The sequence below is a fragment of the Scyliorhinus torazame genome, chromosome 14 (assembly GCF_047496885.1).
Source record: "Scyliorhinus torazame isolate Kashiwa2021f chromosome 14, sScyTor2.1, whole genome shotgun sequence".
Lineage (NCBI taxonomy): Eukaryota > Metazoa > Chordata > Chondrichthyes > Carcharhiniformes > Scyliorhinidae > Scyliorhinus > Scyliorhinus torazame.
Genome location: NC_092720.1, coordinates 59,980,054 through 60,002,268, shown reverse-complemented (window position 1 = coordinate 60,002,268; position 22,215 = coordinate 59,980,054).

Here is a 22,215-nt window from a genome sequence, read left to right as displayed (position 1 = left end):
CAGCAGCAGTGTGGCAGCAGCGGAGCGGGCAGCAGCGGTGTGGCAGCAGCGGAGTGGGCAGCAGCAGAGCGGGCAGCAGCGGTGTGGCAGCAGCGGAGCGGGCAGCAGCAGAGCGGGCAGCAGCAGAGCGGGCAGTAGCGGAGCAGGCAGCAGCGGTGTGGCAGCAGCGGTGTGGCAGCAGCGGAGTGGGCAGCAGCAGAGCGGGCAGCAGCGGTGTGGCAGCAGCAGAGCGGGCAGCAGCGGAGCGGGCAGTAGCGGAGCAGGCAGCAGCGGTGTGGTAGCAGCGGTGTGGCAGCAGCAGAGCGGGCAGCAGCGGAGCGGGCAGTAGCAGAGCGGGCAGCAGCGGTGTGGCAGCAGCGGTGTGGCAGCAGCGGAGCGGGCAGCAATGGAGCGGGCAGCAGCGGAGCGGGCAGTAGCGGAGTGGGCAGCAGCGGTGTGGCAGCAGCGGTGTGGCAGCAGTGGAGCGGGCAGCAGCGGTGTGGCAGCAGCAGAGCGGGCAGCAGCGGTGTGGCAGCAGCGGTGTGGCAGCAGCGGAGCGGGCAGCAGTGGAGCGGGCAGCAGCGGAGCGGGCAGTAGCGGAATGGGCAGCAGCGGTGTGGCAGCAGTGGTGTGGCAGCAGCGGAGCAGGCAGCAGCGGAGCGGGCAACAGCGGTGTGGCTGTGGCGGAGCGGGCAGCAGCGGAGCGGGCAGCAGCGGTGTGGCAGCAGCGGAGCAGGCAGCAGCGGATCGGGCAGCAGCGGTGTGGCAGCAGTGGTGTGGCAGCAGCGGAGCAGGCAGCAGCGGAGCGGGCAGCAGCGGTGTGGCTGTAGCGGAACGGGCAGCAGCGGAGCGGGCAGCAGTGGTGTGGCAGCAGCGGAGCAGGCAGCAGCGGAGCGGGCAGCAGCGGCGCGGCAGCAGTCCCGGAACATGTGGCAGCCGCCCAGGATGGAGAGCCAGCTGGCCAACAGGCGGAGGAGGAGGTGCCAAGGAGACGCCGCATGAGGCCTCGTGTGTACTGGCACCTACCGGACTGGGCATGCCGTCGAAGACTCCAGCTGACCAGACATATCTGCACCTGGCACCGCGGAGGTATGGGGAAGGACACCCACTCCTGGTGGTTGTCAAGGTGATGGTTGTCGTGAACGTTTACGCAACAGGGTCCCTCCACGCACCGAATGGTGACCTGTCCAGGATCTAGCTGACCTCGGTGCACAGGTGCATCCACGCCACCATGGAAGCCAAGCGCAGATACCCAGGTGGCTCAATACATCCACTTCAATGTGGACCGAGCCCAACAGGCTGCCCGGGCAGCAGGGTTCGTCGCCATCGCTGGGATACCCCGGGTACAGGGGGTGATCGACGGGAAGCATGTCCCCTTACAGGAACCTGCGATGGTAGGCCCCACTGTACCAACCAAAAGGGGTTTCACTCTGTGACCGTTCAGCTGATTTGTGGCCATCAGCTACGCATCATTCACACCTGTGCCCGATGTCCAAGCAGTGTGCATGAGCCTTCAACATGGCACACTCGACGATTCCTGACATGTTTGAGATGCCCTCCTGGCTGGGGTGTTGGCTCCTGAGCAACAGGGATACCCACTGCAGTTGTGGTTGCTGACACCTATCCAGAGGCCACAGACCGATGTAGGACCCGCTACAACAACGGCCATACAACAGCCAGGTCTGTGATCGAGCGGTGCTTCAGCCTCCTGACATTCAGGTGCCTAGACTGCTCTGAAGGGCCGCTCCAGTATGGCGCTGGGAGGGTCACCCGCATCGTGGCGGCCTGCTGCATCCTCCGCGATGTGCTGGAGGAGGAGGATAAAACCAATCCTCGTCCGACGAGGAGGTTGCGGGGGAGGGCGAGGATAAGCAGGACATGGGCCCAGGCAGGCATGGGAGGCCTCCAGGGCCAACTCACACAGGATGCTATGATCGCCTCCAGGTTCACCAACTGGGGTGGGGGTGGTGGAAGCGGGGGACTGGCCAGGGGTCACGGACATTGCATCCCACCCACACACCAACCCCACTCATTCTCCAGCCACCACCTGCCTGCAACTCCCTCCTTGATACATACCTGCCACACTACCAGATGGGGGCCCTGGGTTGGCAGTAGCACCGGGTCTGGTCCATGGGATGGTGGATGATGACAACCCACTCTGCGATGAGCTCTGGTGCTCTGCATCATTTGACAACGTCTGACTCCTGCCCACGGTAGCACTTTCCACCATACACCTGGGTGATCCCTGCATGCGAGCTGGCCATTCCATCGCACGGACAGTGACCAAGGGCCGGGTTCGGACCCGGATCCTCGATGCCGTGAAGCAGCAGTGCGAACCACTGTGCTGCTGTGCTGTCCTCTCACCCATGCCAACTTTACTGGTGTCTAACCTTTTGGCCTGACGGGCCCCAACGCTATCTTTCGGTGGTTCCCCAGACGGTACAGCAGGAGTGTAGGCGGCCTGTTGTGATTCCTGTCCTGCAACCGAGTCACTGTTGGCGGGCGTCTTCTGGGACGACAGGGCCTGGATGGACCAGGCTGCTGCCCGGGTGTCCCAGATGGCATGGTGCCACCCTGTTCTGCTCCCTGTCCACCAGATGCACCAGGGACGGGAGGGGGGAGTCCGAGATGCTGCGGTGTTTCGGCACCTCCCCTGCGGGAGTCACCGGCATGGGCCCCATCACCCCCCTCCTCCCTCGGGGTGCCCGATGAGGCGATGCGAGTGAGGCCACCCCATGAGGCCCCCCCCCCCCCCCCCCCCCCCCCCCCCCGATGCCCGCTCTGGTCTCGACCAGGTCTGCATGCTCGCAGCCATGGAGCAAGGGAGTGGACCATCTCCATCTGGGGCTGCAACACATCACTCTGCGATGGTGCCACCACCTTCTGGGTTTGTGTCACATCAGCCAGTGATTCTGCCATCTGCCTCTGGGACGGCCCACTTCTCTCTGTGTCTGCGCAACATCTGCCAGTGCCTGGGCAATGCCACTGATGTTCCCAGCCATGGCCTGCTGTGACTGGGCCACACTTTGGAGCTCCGCTGCGATCTCCAGGTGGCTTTGGCACACGGTTGCCTGTGAGAGGGCAGCCCTGTCCTGGGCCTCGGCCAACACCTGCACAGAATGCCCCGGGCCTTGGACATACCGTCGCCCCCAATGCCTCCACCACGGACGCCACCCTTGTGGTGTTTGTCTGGGTGGCACGCATGGCCGGCACCACCTCCTGCTCTTGCATGCGGTTTGACACCTCCAACTGCACCTGCAAGTGCTGGATGCTCTCTGGCACTCCTCATGTAGTCCCTGGCTCTGCAACTGCATCTACACAATGGATGGAACTGTGTGTTCCAAAGGCTCAACACCTGTCTGCACGGCAGCTAGTCCCTGGGATCGGCCTGCCCCCCGACTGTCCGCTCCCTCAGGTGTTCCGACCCCCACCTGCTGTACCAGATCAGCTGTGTGTCGCGCACCAGAGAGTGTTCCAGGAGCCTCTTCGCTAACATGCTCAACCAAGGTGCATGTCTCTGGGTTGCTGGAGGGTGTTGGAGATAGCCGTGATGGGAAATCACTGTCATCCTCTGACCCAGGCTCCGGGGTCACCTGAGTCTCGGGCAGAGGACTGGTGTCCGGGCTGCTCTCGTCACTACTTGGCTCACGGGCGGGGCTCCGGCTGTGGCACTGGCTGGGGGCAGGGGATGCCTGATGGACCCGCCTCATCACCAGCAGGTCCTGCAAGACACAGGACAAGACACATGATTAGACCGCAGGCCGGGGGGTGGTGGGGGTGGGCGTGGGGTGGGGGTTGTTTGGGGGTGAGTGTGTTGTGTGTGTGGTATGGGGGTGGTGTTGCGGGAGGGGGGGTGGGTTGACATGTGCGATGGGGAACTAAGCAGGGTCTCACTTCCTTGCCCGCGGCCGAACACTACCTCAGCGTCCTCCCTTTCCTCTGGTCCGCAGACCACGTCCAGGGCCCTCCGCTCTGCCACAGTGAGGGCCGGGGGTCCGGCAGTCCCCCTCCTGTCTTCTCCTGTTCCCGGCGGTTTTGGGTGGTCTTCTCCTGGGAGGCAGGGGACAAACAGAAAGCAGCAGCGTTAGACAGTCCGATGCATGCAGCCTAGGCGGTAGGTAGCAGGTGGCTTCAGTGGCCAGGGCGGCCGGTATTGGTGACGACATGTGGTGCAGGGTGGGGGTTCGGCCACCCTCGGGTGGAGGATATCGGGTTATGGGGGTTAGTGCCAGGGGCACAGTGCTGCATACTCACGCTGGCCGCCCTGAGCAGGTGGTGCAATATTTTGCGGCACTGCTGGCCGGTCCGGATTACGTTGCCCATTGTGCTGACCGCCTCTGCCACCTGCGCCCAGCCACAGTGAACAGCGGCGGCTGGCAGCCTGCTTCCCGGGCCGGGATACATGGTCATCCGCCTCTCCTCCACCGCATCCAAGAAGGTCTTAAGCTTGGCATTGGTAAACCTCGGGGCTGCTCTCCTCGCTGCCATCTTGTTGTCTGGGATGGTGCGCGTGGCGAGTGAAGTGTGTCTATGCAGCGGCAGCTTGTCAGCCTCCTGAATGTGAATCGCGGAACCGGCGAATCCGGCATTATTTCTCATTGGAATGGATTGTGTTCTACATGGCACCGGTCCAGGTGTGGCGCCAGTTTTTCTGTCTTGAACGTCCACAAATTCTGAGTTGGCGTCAACACTTAGTCACAGAAACGGAGAATCCCGTCCAAGATGTTACAAGGACAGTGACAGTAAAAAGCCCTGGGACACTTTTCAAATTCTATGACCATAATCTAAATTAAAACATACGAACACTTTTAAGCATGTCATACGTAAAGTTATATAATATAGTTCAGATTTAAATAGCTTCACAGATTTAAAACAAATAATAAATTCTATGTTCACTTAGAAATAAGCACCTTTAACCATAGAAAAAATTAAAAATTAATTTCAAAGAACCAATAACAACAGCAATGCCTGTATAAAAGAAAGTGCAAAAAAACTGTTAAAAAACTTCTACATACGGGACTTCCGGTGGCGGCCATGGGCGCATATTTGGATTTGGTAGCTCCCGCTCGTGGTGGACCTTTTGGACCTTTCCCCCCAATTTACAGTGGATTTGATCGACAAAACAGAGAGACTAGTGATGTAGATGAGAAGGATTCCCCACCAGTGTATGGATTCGTGGACCAGAAGTGGTCTGAAAAGAAGAGATCGTTGGTCGAAGACGGGAGTGGAGTCTGCAGCACAGGAGAATATGGCAGAGGGCCAGGGGCCAAAACTGCCAGCCCAGTGGTCAACTGGTGGTCTTTCGTCAGGAGAGATTTGCTCAGCAAAGAATGGAATACCTGGATCCGATTAAGATGGGGATTGATCGGGTGGAGCAGAGCCTGGAAACCCAGCGCCAGGCGATCCAGAAGGTGGACGAGGCAGTTGCTGAGCTTGAGGAGCAGCTAGCCGTGATGGCAGTGGAGATGGGGCTGATAAAGGACCGCCAGAAGAGCCTGCAAGAGAAAGTGGAGGACCTGGAGAACAGATCGCGCAGACAGGACCTGAGGATTGTTGGCCTGCCGGAGGGCAGCGAGGGATCGGATGCCGGTGCATTTGTGGCGCGTATGTTCGAGAAGGTACTGGGGGAAGGTGCGTTTGCTCGGCCCTTGGAGGTGGACAGGGCGCACAGGCTGCTGATGAAGAAGCCGCTGAGGAATGGGCCACCGAGGGCGATGGTGATACGAATGCACCGGTTCCTGAACAAGGAACAGATCTTGAGGTGGGCCAGGCAGACGAGGAGCTGTTTGTGGGAAGGCAACGAGCTGCGTATCTACCAGGACCTGGGTGCGGAACTGGCCAAAAGAAGGACGAGTTTTAACAAGGTGGAATCGGCCCTCTTTAAGAATGGGGTGAAGTTTGGGGTGCTGTACCCAGCATGCTGTGGGTCACTTATGAGGGCCAGGAACTTTACTATGGATCGCCAGATGAGGCGATGAACTTTGTTAAAGACAAGCGACTGGCAGGTGATGGAGGACATTGAACTTGGGGGCGAGTTGCTGTGCTTTTGACCTACTGCGAAATTCCTTTTTTTTTCTTCTGGTTTTGTATGTATTGTACTAGGTTTGGGGCCATTGCTTCGTTTTGTTTGCGGGTTAACTTTATTCTTAATGGGGGATGGTGGGTGGAATTTTCTTCTTTGTGTTTGTTGTGGATTGTAATGTTTGCATACGTATATTCGAATGGGGTGGAGGGAGATCAGTGTGGGGTAGGATGCTTGGTGCCATGGGCAGGCCTGCCCATTGAACTTGCCAATTGTCAGCCCAAGCCTGGATATTGTCCAGTTCTTGCTGCATTTGGACACGGACTGCTTCATTATCTGAGGAGTCACGAATGGTGCTGCACATTGTGCAGTCATCTGTGAACATTCCCACTCTGACCTTATAATGGAAGGGAGGTCATTGATTTTTTAAAAACCAAATTCCAATTAAGGGGCAATTTAGTGTGGCCAATCCACCTACCCGGCACATTTTTGGGTTGTGGGGGTGAGACCCACGCAGACACGGGGAGAATGTGCATAATCCTCATGGACAATGACCAGTGGTAACCACTGCGACACCATGCTGCCCCATTGACTCCAGTTTTGCTCCGGCTCCTTTATGCCATACTCGGTCAAATGTTGCCTTGATGTCAAGGGCAGTGACTCTCACCTCACCTCTGACGTTCAGCTCCTTTGTTCATGTCTGAACCAAGGCTGTAATGAGGTCAGGAGCTGAGTGACTCTGGCGTAACCCAAACTGAGCGTCCATGAGCAGGTTATTGCTGAGTAAGTGCTGCTTGATAGCACTGTTGATGACTCCTTCCATCACTTTGCTGATGATGGAGAGTAGACTGATAGGGCAGTAATTGACTGGGTTGCATTTGTCCTGTTTCCTTTCTCCAGAACAAACCTGGGCAATTTTCCGCATTGCCGGGTATATGCCAGTGTTGTAGCTGTATTGGAACAGCTTGGCTAGGGGTGAGGCAAGTTCTGGAGCGCAAGTCTCCAGTACTATTGCTGAAATATTGTCAGGGCCTATGGCCTTTGCAGTATCCAGCGCCTTCAGCCATTTCTTGATATTACATGGAGTAATCGTATCGGCTGAAGACTGACATCTGTGATTTTGGGGACCTCTGGAGGAGACCGAGATGGTCTCAGCATTCGGCACCTCTGGCTGAAGATTACTGTGAACGCTTCAGCCTTGACTTTTGCACAAATGTCCTGGCTCCTCCATCATTGAGGGTGGGGGTATTTTTGGAGCTTCCTCCTCCAGTATGCTGTTTAATTGTCCACCACCACTCACGGCTGGATGTGGGAGGACTGCAGAGCTTACATCTGATGTGTTTGTTGTGGAATCGCTGCTCTGTCTATAACTTGCTGCTTATGCTGTTTGGCATGCAAGTAGTTCTGTGTTGTAGCTTCACCAGGTTGACACCTCACTGTTATGTATGCTTGGTGTTGTTCCTGGCATGCTCCCCTGCACTCTTTGTTGACCCAGGGTTGATCCCCTGGCTTGGTGGCAATGGTAGAGTGGGGGATATGCCAGGCCATGAGGTTACAGATTGTGCTTGAATACAATGCTGCTGCTGATGGCCCACAGCGCCTGATGGATGCCCAGTGTTGAGTTGCTAGATCTGTTTGACATTTATGCCATTTAGCATGGTGATAGTGCCACACAACATGATCAAAGCTATCCTCAATATGAAGATGGAACTTTGTCTCTACAAGGATTGTGCGCTGGTCACTCGCACCGATACTGTCATGGACAGATGCACCTGCAGCAGGAAGATTGGTGAGTATAAGGTCAAGTATGTTTTTTCCAGGGCAGCATCGTGGCGCAGTGGATAGCACTGCTGCCTCACGGCGCCAACGTCCCAGGTTCGATCCCAGCTCTGGGTCACTTTCCGTGTGGAGTTTGCACATTCTCCTCATGTTTGCGTGAGTTTCACCCTCACAAGCCAAAGATGTGCAGGATAGGTGGATTGGCCACGCTAAATTGGCCCTTAATTGGAAAAAATAAATTGGGTACGCTAAAAAAAATTTTTTAAAGTATGTCTTTCCCTCTTGTTGGTTCCCTCACCACCTTCTGCAATCCAGTCAAACCGTTATGTCATTTAGGTAGTGTTGACACTAACAAATTTATTAACTGTTATTTATGAAGAGCTGAACGTATAATTCAATGAATAGGTGTGTTTGGTCATTGGCAACAATTCCTTTAATCACCATTTTCCTTTCTTTATTGCAATAGCAACATCACTCATCAAATTGAAACAGAAAGGATTCAATACATTTTATCTGTGCACTGCTTTTGTGAATGTTTCCTCTGGGCGTGGATCAGTCCTGACTATCTGGCTGCCCGATCCACAGAGCTTTATTTGCTGTGAGTGCACTGGAAAATCCTGTCCAGTGGCATTCCTTTTTAAATGCTTTTTTATTAGTTTGTTTTATAGTAACTTTGTAAGGAACATTGTACAGTATGATAGAGATATCTACAGAGTGGGGAAACATGTACAATAGCAAAGAAAGAAAAACAAAAAGACACAACTATGGGAACATACACTGGTAATGTATATAAGGGTAGCGTGTGTATAGACATGTATGGATCTGGCTTCAGAACTTCCGCTGTCAGCTACCCCCTTTGTGTCGGACTTACTTTATATGTATCACTCCCCTGGTATCAACACATACCAGGGGGCATGTTTGGCGCCACCTGGGCATACATTTGTCTGGTTGCGCCCCTGTATCTCCTCGTTCTTGTTCCCCTCTGGCCCCTCTGCCTTGCTCGCCCTGCACCCTGGTTGGTGCCTCCCCCCATCCCGAGCCTCTCCTGCCCCCCCACCCCCCCTCCCCCCCCCCGCCCCTACTCTCCCCACACCCTCCTGCCCAATCCCTACCATTTTCCTTTGTTCCTTTTATCTGTCCCAGATCTGGTCCCATGCTTTATTTGTTGTTGGTTACAGAAAGGTCTTGGGAAAGGCTGGTGAATTGCCCCATCGACTTATGGAAGCCTTTCTCCGATCCCGGTAAGGTGTATTTTATTTTTCCAATTTGAGGAATTCCGCTAGTTCGGACAGCCAGTCTTTGGGTGGCTCTGCCGATCTCCAGCCGAGCAGGAGTCTCCAGCGAGCAATGAGGGAGGCAAAGGCTGGGGTATCTGCTGCTCTCCCCGTAAAGAGTTCTGCATCTTCCGATTCCCTAAGGCCGTGTTGCTGCTAACTTTAGCCTTAGTTTAATTGCTCTGTTCTATCATCTTTGCTCTTGAGTCGCCAGGTATCTTTCTGATACCACCACGTGGTTCAAGTCCGAGTAATGATCAATAATCCAACACACCGCTTAGTAAGAGTTAAATCAACGCACATTTATTATATACAGTAATCAATGCTTATGCATAAATTCTACTTCTAAGCTACTTCCTACAACTAACAGGCCAACACTTAACTTTGGAAATGGCCCACCAGGTCAGGGAAACAAATGGCCTTTTGTTTGAATTCTGAGTCAGCAGGATTCGAAGCTGGTACAGATCGATAGCTAGGAGCGCCTATTTCGTAGCGAGCGTTGAAGTAAGACTTACGATTTGAGCAGCTGTTGTAGAAGGCTAGCAGAAGGGTGGCAGGAGGAAGAAGGGTGCAGAAGGGTTGATTTGAACTTGGACTCTATTCTTATAGTCCCCAGGGGCTTCCAGCCTTTCGGGGCAGACCCTGTACCTGGTTTCAAGTGATTGGACTTTGTCCCAATCACTTGGTTCGATATTCTCCAATGCTGGAGCGATTCCTTGATCGATGCGCGGTTTTGAGGTGGTCGTTCACCTCCCTTTGTGTAGGCTTCTGTTGGCGCCGAAGAGTCTGGGTTGGCTTTGTGTGTCTAAATTGTGGCACATTGTTCCCGGGGATTGCTCATTAGTATTCAGATGGCTGGTGTTTTGTTATGCTGATGGCTATAGGTATCGATCTTGTCTGGCCTTCCCAGAGGTGAATACACAGTTTACCTGCAGCTGCTTGTTTTAGTCCTGTTGGCTGATTTTCCCATCAGCCTTTTCCATTCGCCATTTTAAATTGGGGTTAGCCATTCTAAATCGGGAGTTAGCCATTTTAACTGGCTACATTCCCTCCTTGTGATCCTAACGCGAAGTGTAAAGGATCACATCATTATGTTGCTTTCCATTCCCTGAGCTGGGGGGAGGGGGGGGGGCACTTCCTTTATGGCCTCTGCACTGACCATAGCTATGCACAAAAAATTTTAACTAACAATTCTAAGGGCGCTATGTCAGACAGGGACATGCATTACAAAACAATAAACTGGGAACCTCTAACTTATTCTTAATACACTACACTCACTTAAATATTCCATTATCCTACCTTCCTCAATCATACAACAAAATCATAGCATTTCATACAGTCTTTCCTGGCTTCGCAGTCAAGCTCAGGATTATACAATTTGCTTATGAAAAGTTCTTTACATCTCTTTATTTACAATAACAATAACGCAAGTGAATGCACTTTATTATTTTATTATAGATTGCGGGGGTCGGGGGTCTGGTCATAAGCAAACATAGGGGGTCTGATCCTATATACCGGGGTTCGAGCGCGGTAGGCTCTCCTTCTCCATTTCCGTAGACGCATAGTCTGCACGATGCAGCAGAGTATCGCCAACGCTAGTAGTGTTTCGATCACATAGGACAGGGAGTACCAGGTTATGAACCTGGCACACCAAGAAGATGTAGTGTCGCTGGTAACTGGGCTCTGGGTACTGCGGGAAAGTGAAACATTAATAGCTGGGGGTCTTGAAGTTATGGGGTTCGCATTCACATGCAACCAAATGTCCAATAGCACAAGGGTGATCCACTTGAAGGAAGTCCTCATGGCTCTTCTCTTTCCTTTTCTTTCTTTGATTTCTCCGGTCCTGGAGCTTCTGGAGTTCTGTAGAAACAAGCATAGTGTCTGTAACTATCTTTGTTTAATATCTCGTACGCTAGTGTGGCTGTCCTTTGGTGCCAATTATTCCCATTATAATTGGTCACTATGTGTGAATCCCTCATTTTCTTTTTCAAAAAACAAATGTTACGACACGGCATACTTCCCAATAATGAACCAGTGCTGATTTACCATCCAAATGTTCCAGGATGTAAATAGCAGATGGCCGGCAACCTAAGGGTTACCTAAACAAACAAAACTTTTTTAAATGAAAAATGCCAAATGAGGTGCGTATGGGCCGCGACGGGTAAGATTTGGATGGAGTCCCCGGGTAGGACGGCTACCAATGCCGTATCTCTCCTACCCGAGCGTAGTTGACCAACAGGGGGGTCCTCAGGCAGGGCGGGTCTCAAGCCGTTTCTCCACTGCCTGAGCAACCGACAAGAACGGGCAAAAATGTAGTCATCGTGGTGGGGCTGCCGTAGTGGTTCTATCCTTTGAACCAGAAGGGCAGTTACAAGCGGGCATCTGGTACCCGAACAAGTATCTGCAGACAAGCTAGTTCCTCTGAACTAGTGTCTGGCCACAGTGAGTCTCTGTAGGCAAGTCCTCAGAGGTTTTGGCCGAATAGGCGTGTGGCAGTGAGAAAAAAATTCTCCTGTCGGACATACAACATTTAACAAACTTACAAACAACATAAAACATTCTGCAGGTTCCATCAGAAAGGACAACACTTTTCCCAAGCGGTTCCTTTTAAACCATCATCTGGACACCTCAGTTCTCGGTTGCGAACAGGGTCGCAAAGGGGTTCTCGGTTTGGGAGTCAGACCCAAGGTTGTCATCTTCTCCCGGGTGCCAAACTCTGGAGTGGATTAGGGCTGAAAGGGCTGCATGGTGTGAGTTGGGGCTGCTCTCGTCGTTGCAGACGAGTCGGTATGAGTTGTCACGGTGCCAATAATTGGTGTCTAGTTGTGTAGGGACAAAACCGGGGTCGTCAGTGTGGTTCGGCGGTCGGTGGTGGGGTTTGTTCAGGAAAGTGATCAGGAAGGGATCACTTGGATCGTAGTCGGAATCGCTGGGTGTGGGTCCTGTTGCATGGTGATAGTAGGGAGGCGTGCTGTGGTTATCGTCCGAGTCAAAGTCGCTGTCTCTGCTGCTGCTGTCTGTGGGCGTTCCGGGGCGGAGTGTATATTTTGGGGGCGGAGTCGAGGTCGAGTCCGTGGCTGGGCTGGACGTGGTGGGGGTTGGTTGGGTTACATTGGCTGTGGGCGGGGTGTGGTCTGCTGCGTCAAGCATGACGTGGTGTGCGTGGTTCGACTGTGTTCCATAAACCTTCAGCTGGTTTATATGAAACCAGGCAGTCTTACCATTGGGGTACTTTATCTTATAAACGGAAGGGCTTACTTTATCCGCAATGGAATACGGACCCGAGTATTTTGGTGACAGGAATGTGCTGGGGTTATAAACAGAGAGCATCACTTGCTGTCCGATATCGTACTCAGTCGCATGCACTGTCTTGTCGAAACAAGCCTTGCTCTGTTTCTTTCTGGTGCCCAATTTTACTGCGGCTGCTAACTGAGCCGTTTTAACATTGTCAACTAATTGCTCCACGGCTTTCTCGTGTGTGAGGGCCTTCACTTCGGGGCTGGGCAAGTCCAAACCTAACAAATATTCTGTGCCTTTCATGGGGCGTCCGGTCATGAGAGTGTGTGGAGTGTAACCTGTGGATGTAGAAATAGTGTTACGCAAAAACATCAGCGCAAAAGGGAGGACTGAGTCCCAAGTGGTGTTGTTCTGCTGGACCATTTTTCTGAGGGTGGATTTTAGGGTCCAATTCATGCGCTCCATGATACCACTCGACTGTGGGTGGTATGCTATGTGGAATTTTTGGGTGATGCCAAATATCGTGAGGACGTTCTGCATGACACGTCCCGTAAAATGGGAGCCTTGGTCGGATTCAATGCTGCGGGGGAGTCCCCATCTTGTAAAGATGTGGTGGGTCAAAATCTTGGCTGTGGTTTTTGCAGTGTTTGTGCGGGCTGGGAATGCTTCCACCCATTTCGTAAATGTGTCAATCACCACAAGTACATATTTATAGCCATTCCTACAAGGGGGCAATGGTCCTATAAAGTCAATCTGGAGGTTAGTCCAGGGGCCATTAATGGGTCGGGTGTGGCTGAGTTGAGCCTTTTTGGCATATCTGTCCGGATTATTCTGCGCACAGATAAGACAGTTCTCGATGTAATGGTTTACATCTTCCTTTACATTTGGCCACCAACAAAGCTGCTTGAGATGGGCTGTAGTGGGATCGATTCCCTGATGTCCATGACCGTCATGGAACAAATAAATCAATTGATTCCTGTCCTGTTCAGGAACCACATAAAGGGTGTCCTTTAACACCACACCGTCATGTGTGACAGTGTATTTCTAAACCTCTCGTAGGATGCTGGATACTTCCCTTTTACAATCTCCGTGAGATTGCTGTCCTGCTTCTGGGCCTCTACTAGATCCTCGATCTTTGTCTGTGAGACCTGAACTGCACTCACTGGTGCGCTTTCGGAGGGTTTCCAAAAATACCCATGTCTGGAACCTGCCTTAGCCAGTGCGCCGGCTTTCACATTTCCAGGGGGGGAGGAACGATGATGGCTGCGGACTTTGATGATCCCAAAAGTCCTGTTCTGGGCTTTTTCTAAGACATGACGGAGCAATTTGCTGAGGGGAGGGGTTTTCCGTCTGCGGAAACAAATCCTCTTGCTTCCCACAGGGGCAGAAATTATGTAAGGCTGTTACAGACATAGAGGCTGTTCAAGTATATGTCTGCTGGGCTGGGGAAGGAATCTGGGTGTTCAACTATATATGCGATGGCCGCGAGCTCTGCTGCCTGCGCGCCTAAGTGTCCTGGTAGTTTTAACGATATTTCCTCGAGGGCGCGTCCCTACGCGTCCTCGATATAGATACCACAACCTGTTATGCGCTTCCCATCCAAGACTGTGGAAGATCCATCCACATAAATCTTTATGGGCTCACACGCGTCCGTGTGCGGGGGGCTCTGAGTTGAAGTTCCTACCTTTCTGGGGGGTGTTTTAGCGATAAAGGGGCCTGTGTTGTGGTGTGGAGAGATAATCTCACATTCATGGGGGGTTCTGGGGGACTGTAAGTTGTCGGCTAAATAAGTGCGTGTATTTGACTGACGGTACCGTCCTTGAGTCGTCGTGCAGTAAAAGTTGGGTGGGGGTGTGTTCGGTCAGAATTGTGATGGGGTTCAGTCCGGTAATGTACAAAAAATACTGGACTGCCCAGTATATTGCGAGCAGGAGCCTCTCACAGGCTGAAAATCCCTGCTCCACAGCATCTAAGAGTCTGGAGGCGTAAGCTACGGGCCTTAACAGGTTGTGCCGTTCCTGGAGGAGCACGGCCGAAAGGGTGCGGTCTGTGGTCGCTACCTCTATGGTGTAAGGGGAAAGTGGGTCTGGAACTTGTAGTGCGGGGGCTGCTATGAGTGCCTGTTTTAAAGAGTCCACAACATCCGTATGCTGCGGAAGCCATTCCCAGGGGGCTCCTTTCTTTAGGAGGTCTGAGAGGGGTGCTGCCTTGCTGCCGAAACCGTCAATGTGTTTTCGGCAGTAGCCAACCAATCCTATAAACGACCGGAGGGCTGAAACGTTCTGGGGAAGGGGCAATTTAGCAATCGAGTCAATCCTTTTATGCTCGATCTTGCGTTTACTGTGCGTGATAATTGTTCCCAAATATATCACTTTTTCTTCCAAAATCTGGGCATTTTTGGGCTTGACTTTACAACCAATTCAATGTAATAGTTCCAGGAGTTCGGACAAAAGCTCAATGTGCTCTTCCTTGGTGTCTGTCTGCAGTAGTAGGTTGTCTACATACTGTACCAGACATTCAGGGCGAGAGAATTTGGCTAAACCATTTGCCAGCTGTCGGTGGAAAATGGAGGGGGAGTTGTGGAAGCCTTGTGGCAGGCATGTCCACGTGTGCTGCTGTGCTTTAAAGGTGAAGGCAAATTTGTACTGGCACGCCTTTGCCAATGGAATGGACCAGAATCCATTACTGACGTCCAAAACCGTAAAGAATCGGGAATTGAGTCCCTGCTTGAGCATGGTCTCGGGGCTTGTTGCTACGGTGGGGGCTGCTGCGGGGGTGACTTTGTTGTGTTCCCGATAATTGATGGTCAGTCGCCATGATCCATAGGGCTTTCTCGCTGGCCAAATCGGGGCACTATTAGTGGAGGGTACTGATCGAAGTACTCCCAACTCTAATAAGCTTTCTATTACTTTGGAGATTTCTCCCTCTGCCTCTTGGGGAAATCCGTACTGTTTTGGGGGTCTAGGGTCAGGTCCTGTTACTCGTACGGAGCCAATCATCCGTCCACAGTCGTTCTTGTGGGTCGCGAATGCTGCCCTGTTCTTTTGCAGAACTGCCCTAACCTGCTTGTCCGTGCTAAGCGTGGTCAGGTTGAACCAGAATTCGCCTATGGCACTAATTTTGTTCATCTACTCTCCTATGTTGAGCGTTGCGGGGGCTCTTGCGGATTTCGCCATCTTCCAGACACGCTGGTTGACTGGATCGAATGATAAGTTGTGGGAATTGATGAAATCAATTCCCAGAATGTGTTCTGCTGTGTGGGGCAGGTCAACTAAAACCACGGGGTGTTTGGTGGTAATGTTACCAATTTGAATGGGTACAGGGGCTGTGATGTGTCCCTGCTGTGAGTGGCCGGTAAAGCCGCTGAGGATGATGGTGGCTGTAGTGGGCCACGTGTCTTTTTGGAACATGGTGGAGGAATTTATTGTGGTGCGGGACCCTCTTGTGTCCCAGAGAAATTCAATAGGCTGTCCCCGAATCTTTGCTGCAGCTACCGGTCGCCCGGACCTATCCCAAAGGGTGTCGCAGACCCAACTGGGGGAGCACGTACACCGTCAGTCCGTTCCGGTCAAGCCCGTCTGATCCGAACGGGCGCTAACGCAATGAATGGGCTCTGTCTCTTTCTTAATCAGAGTGCCCGTCTGCTGGGCTCTCTGTGGCTTTTTAGGGGCATTGCACTCTCTTGCGAAGTGTCCCAACTGTCCGCAGTTGTAACACTCTAGTGACTTGGGTGGGGGGCTGTTCTTTCCCTCATTCACCCATGCGGGGTTCTGGTGTGCTGTTTTTACTGCCTGCATATCTGCGCCAGCCAGCTTTTCCTCGCTATTCTTAACTGCGGGTTTACTTTGAACAGATTGCTCCCAAACGCGGGACAATCTTTTCACTACCCACTTCTCGTTATGGGCCTCCTCTGAGGGATCATAACTCGTACAAGCTTTCTGTCCTGTTTCTGTGGCATGGGAGATAAGGGTGCGGGTCCATTTGGCCATGTTGTCTGGGGACAAATGGGCACAGTCTACGTCTCCAAAGACTGCTGCGAAGTGAATCCACAGGCGTCCAGCGAACGCTGTGGGGTGCTCAGATTTCTTCTGCCTACATTTGTTGAGGCCATCTACGGGGTCACCCCGGTTATACCCGATCGCATCCAAGATCGCGGTATGCATCTCTGCAAGGGTGCCTCCCCCTACATTCTGTGGGTCGGGAAGGGCTGCTGCTACTGACGGATCTAAACTTAAAACTGTGAGCTTTACATGCTCTCGCTCATCCAGGCCGTACATGTTCACCTGATGTCTAACTGTGGCAAAGAAATGGTGGGGATCTGAGGTGGGGAGGAACAGTGTGATCTTCTCGCACGCGTCCCGTAATTGGGTCGCTGTTAAAGGGGTGGAATATAGATATTCCGCATCGTCCGATGTGGCTGTGCGGTGGGTGGTTACAGGGTTCATTGGAGCTTGAACTATCTGCTGTGTGGGGGGTTGGGGCGCTTTTCTCTTTTGCGGCTTTCCCTGCGCACATGTTCCCTGAACATATCTCTGCGCTGTTTTGTTTAACTCTTCCCAATCAGGACCGTCTTCCTGATCTAGGTTTTCCTGAAATCCTTTTTGAACAGAAAGCAGCGATTGCAGCTCTGCAATCTGCTTCCGGCACTTTGCGTGATCTAAGGTGCTCTGTCTTTGTTCTGTGGTGGCAGCATGGAGTGCTCTTAATGCTGCCTTGAGATCACTACACTGTTTCTGTAATGTCTGTACCTGTTTTTCTGTCTCCTCTCGTACCAGGACTGCACGTTGCGTGTCCTGATAGGCCTTTTCGTATTGAGACTGGAAGCTGCTTATATGCGCCAGACAAGACTAGTGAGCCCGTTTGGCGTCATCCATCTCTCCATCTTTTGCTGCCAATTTCCTCCTCAATTCCATATTCTCTCTTTCTACTTCGCTTACATCGACCTTACTCATCTGATGTATGCCCTCAACTTCTTTGCGGAGCGTCTTAACGACCTCCTCTGTGCCTCACAATTGTGCCAAACAGGACACGATTGCCATCAGCTTGCGAGCTTTTCCCAAGCTCTTTTTGTGGATCTCGCTCAGGTTCTCCCACCAAGTATGTCCTATACTCCCGGGACCTGATTCCTCATTATCACAGAAATCATTCCAAAGGGGCCATCCTTTCCCTTAGAGATATTTCCTGATTTCTTTCTCCCAAATGGGACATTGTCCCATTCTACTGCTGCTGGTCGCTACGACCGCAAATTCCTCAGGGTTCATTAGGCGCTGCATTGCCTGCATTGCCATCTTGCCTATCCGAATGCCTCTTCTAAATTTGGAACAGGGGAGCTAAGGCAGTGCTGTAAAAAGGGTCCGGCTTTCGCTACCTTCCGATATACAAACTTCCGCCAGTTTTGACGCAACAAAAATCTATCAGTTTTACCTTATAGCCCTGTTAGTTACGCATGCATACACACACTTCCGAATTATGAGTATTGATCAGAACTGCTTGAACACTTGTGGTTTTCTGTTTCCAATTGGATTTCTAATTCAAATTCTTGGGTTCTCCCGGAGTGGTTTTCCACTTCTAGATCGGGTCCCACCGGGGTCGCCAAATGTTGCTGCTAACTTTAGCCTTAGTTTAATTGCTCTGTTCTATTACCTTTGCTCTTGAGTCGCCAGGTATCTTTCTGATACCGCCACGTGGTTCAAGTCCGAGTAATGATCAATAATCCAACACACCGCTTAGTAAGAGTTAAATCATCGCACATTTATTATATACAGTAATCAATGCTTATGCATAAATTCTACTTCTAAGCTACTTCCTACAACTAACAGGCCAATACTTAACTTTGGAAATGGCCCACCAGGTCAGGGAAACAAATGGCCTTTTGTTTGGGTTCTGAGCCTGCGGGATTCGAAGCTGGTACAGATCGATAGCTAGGAGCACCTATCTCGTAGCGAGCGTTTAAGTAAGACTTACGATTTGAGCGGCTGTTGTAGAAGGCTAGCAGAAGGGTGGCAGGAGGAAGAAGGATGCAGAAGGGTGCAGAAGGGTCGATTTGAACTTGGACTCTATTCTTATAGTCCCCAGGGGCTTCCCGCCTTTCGGGGCAGACCCTGTACCTGGTTTCAAATGATTGGACTTTGTCCCAATCACTTTGTTCGATATTCTCCAATGCTGGAGCGATTCCTTGATCGATGGGAGGCTTTGAGGTGGTCGTTCACCTCCCTTTGTGTAGGCTCCTGTTGGCGCCGAAGAGTCTGGGTTGGCTTTGTGTGTCTAAATTGTGGCATATTGTTCCCGGGGATTGCTCATTAGAATTCAGATGGCTGGTGTTTTGTTATGCTGATGGCTACAGGTATCGATCTTGTCTGGCCTTCCCAGAGGTGAATACACAGTTTACCTGCAGCTGCTTGTTTTAGTCCTGTTGGCTGATTTTCCCCTCAGCCTTTTCCGTTCGCCATTTTAAATCGGGGTTAGCCATTCTAAATCGGGAGTTAGCCATTTTAACTGGCTACAGCCGCCACTAGTGAGCACGGTCCCCTCACCCCCACAACCTTGGACATTGCCTCGAAGAACGCGGTACAGTGCGCAACAAGTCTGGGACAAGACCACAACATGTGTATGTGGTTGGCTGGGTTTGCTTATACTGTTCACATTTGTCCTCCACCTCCGTGGTATACGCTCATGCATGTTCTTTAAAACATTTTTTTTTTTCGAGTACCCAATTATTTTTTTTCCAATTAAGGGTCAATTTAGCGTGGCCAATCCGCCTAATCAAGCCATTTTTGAGTTGTGGGGGTGAAACCCTCGCAGACACAGGGAGAATGTGCAAACTGCACACGGACAGTGACCCAGGGCCGGGATTCGAACCCGGGTCCTCAGCGCCGTAGTCCCAGTGCTAACCGCGGCATCACAATGCTGCCCCCATGCACGTTCTTGTCAAGTTCGCCCTGGGCACTACTTTCAGCTGCCTTAGGCTCAGCCCTGTGCATGAGGAGGTGAAATTCACCCTGTGTTGTGCTTTGCTCCAGAGTCCTCCCCCTATCTCTATGCCTAGTTCCTCCTCCCATTCCTCGCTTCTCTAATCCAGTCGTGACCGTACCTCCTCTAGTAGCCATCCATACATGTCAACGCAGGCACCGTCCCCTAGTTCGCCCGTGGTTAGCTGTCTATCCAGTAGAGAGTGCTCTGGTAGCTGGGCGAACGTTGTTGTCTCCTTGCAGAGGAAGTTCCTTACTTGCATGTGTCCCCGCTTGTTCCCTTTCGTGAGCTTGAGCTTGTCCATCAGTTCCCCAGGGTCACTCCTCTGCCGTCTATGGATAAGTCCCCTACCCTCAGTGTCCCTTCGTCCTGCCTCCACCTTTTAAAAGAGGCATCTAGCATCACAGGGGTTAATTTATAATTCTTGTAGATGGGGCCATGGTGGACCTTGCTACCAGTTCGAAGTGATGCCTGATTTGGTTTCACATTCTCAGCGTGGCCACCACCACTGGGTTTCTTGAGTACTTGGCTGGGGGGGAATGGGAGTGGAGCCATGGCCAGTGTCCGGACGGACATCCCTGTCCAGGAACTCTCCTCCTTTCTTACACATTCCGCTCCCTGCTATTTGATCCATCCCAGTACTCTCTCTGCAGGGGCTGCCCAGAGGTGGAGGTTCGGAAGGGCCAACCCGCCCATGTTCCTCTTTCTCTGGAGGACGCTCCTGTGGATCCGAGGGTTTTACCTCCGCCCACACAAATGCCATGATTGACTTGTCTATTTTGGCGAAGAAGGCCTTGGGGATGAAGATCAGGAGGGATCTGAATAGGAAGAGGAACCGGCACAGCACTCTCCCCACCAGGGAGAGCGGGAGTGAGTCCCACCTCCGTAGGTATTTCTTTATCTCTTTCATCAGGCTCGATAGGTTCCATTTGTGGATCCGTGATCAGTCGTGGCCTATTTGGATCCCCAATATCGAAATTTGGTTTGGGCCAGCTTGCATGGCAAGTTTCCCAGCTCTGATTTCCTCCCCCATTCCGCGGGTTCACGGGGAATATTTCGCCCTTTTTCAGGTTGAGTTTGTAACCTGAGAAGGCTCAGAGCTCCTCTCGGAGTTCCATTATTCCTCCCATGCTGACTAGGGGGTTTGAGACATAGAGGAGCAGGTCATCCGCATAGAGTGAGAGACTCTGTGCTCTCTGTCGCCCCTCTGGATGCATCTCCACCCCTTTGCTGATCTGAGAGCAATGGCCTGTGGCTAATTGCCAGGAAAAATAGCAACAAGGACAAAGGGCATCCCTGCCTCGTGCCTCTGTGCAGCCTAAGGCATTCAGAGCTGGTGGTATTTGTCTGTATGCTCACCATGGGAGTGCTGTGCAGTACCTTCACCCATGAGGTGAACCTTGGCCCAAACCCAAACTGTTCCAGCACTTCCATGAGGTACCTCCATTCGACTCTGTCGAAGGCCTTCTCTGTGTCCAGGTGGATGATCACTTCTGGTGGGGTCATGATCGCATTCATCAGGTGATTAATGTTTGCCGTTAGTTGTCTGCCCTTGGCAAAGCCCGTCTGATCCTCCGCAACTACCTCTGGCTCCAACTCTCCAGTTGCCTTGCTAGGTCCTTCGGCAGGACTTTGGCATCAGTTTTTAGGAGTGAGATGGGTCTGTATGATCCGCACTCCATCGGGTCTTTATCTTTTTTAGGGATCAGCGATATTGAGGCCTGTGCCAGTGTGGGCGGCACGGTAGCACAGTGGTTAGCACTGCTACTACACAGCGCCAGGGACCTGGGTTCGATTCCTGGCTTGGGTCACAGTCTGTGTGGAGTCTGCACATTCTCCCCATGTCTGCCTGGGTTTCCTCCGGGTGCTCCAGTTTCCTCCCACAGTCCAAAGATGTGCAGGTTAGTTGGATTGGCCATGCTAAATTGAGTGTCCAAAAAAGAAGGCTAGGTGGGATTACTGGGTTATGGGGATAGGGTAGTGTGGGCTTAAGTGGGGTGCTCTTTCCAAGGTCTGGTGCAGACTTGATGGGCTGAATGTCCTCCTTCAGCACTGTAAATTCTATGATAGCGAGTCGTTGAACATCTCCCGCAGGTGCAGGGCCCGTGCTGATGCAACGTTTTTATAGAAGTCCACTAGAAATCATCTGGACCTGGCACCTTCCCCGACTGCATGGAGTTGATGCTCACCATAACTTCCCCCAGCTCTAATGGTGCTTCCAGCCACTGCTACCTTTCCTCCCCCACAGATGATATGTCCAGCCCGTCGAGGATCCGCCTCATCTTCGACAGTCACTCCAGGGACCCGGAGGTGTACAGTTCTCGGTAGAAAGTCGTGAAGCCACATTGATTTTATCTGGCTCCGTGACTAGCTTGCCATTTCTATCTTTCACCAGCGCTATTTTCCTCATGGGTACCTGCTTTCTCAGCTGCTGGTGGCTGGCTTTGTCTTCATAATCATAAAAAGTCACCCATGCCTGACAGAGTTGGAGTACTGCTTTCCCGGTGGAGAGCAGGCAAACTCCATTTGTAACTTTCCCCTCTCTTCCAGTAGTTCCATGGTCGGGGCCATGGACTTCCATCGATCCACCTCCAGTATGGAGTCGATCAACTGTTGTTCAGCCTGCTCCTCCCTGTCCCTGAGTGCCCTGTACACTATTACTGCCCCCCTTATCGCCGCTTTCAGATCCTCCCAGAATGTGGAGGATGAGACCTCCCCAATCTGGTTGCAGGATACATATGTGTCAATGCACCCCCCGCACCCCCCCCAGCCTTCGTCCCATAGCACACTTGGTAGGCCTGTCCTATCCAGCTCTTTCTTACCCTCAGTTGGTCCTTTTCCCTCAGGTGTGTCTCCTGGGGGAAGACTATGTCAGCCCCCAGGCTTTTCAGAATGGGCGAGGACTCTGGATTTTCCCACTGGGCCGTTAGTCCCCTGATGTTCCAGGTGATTATT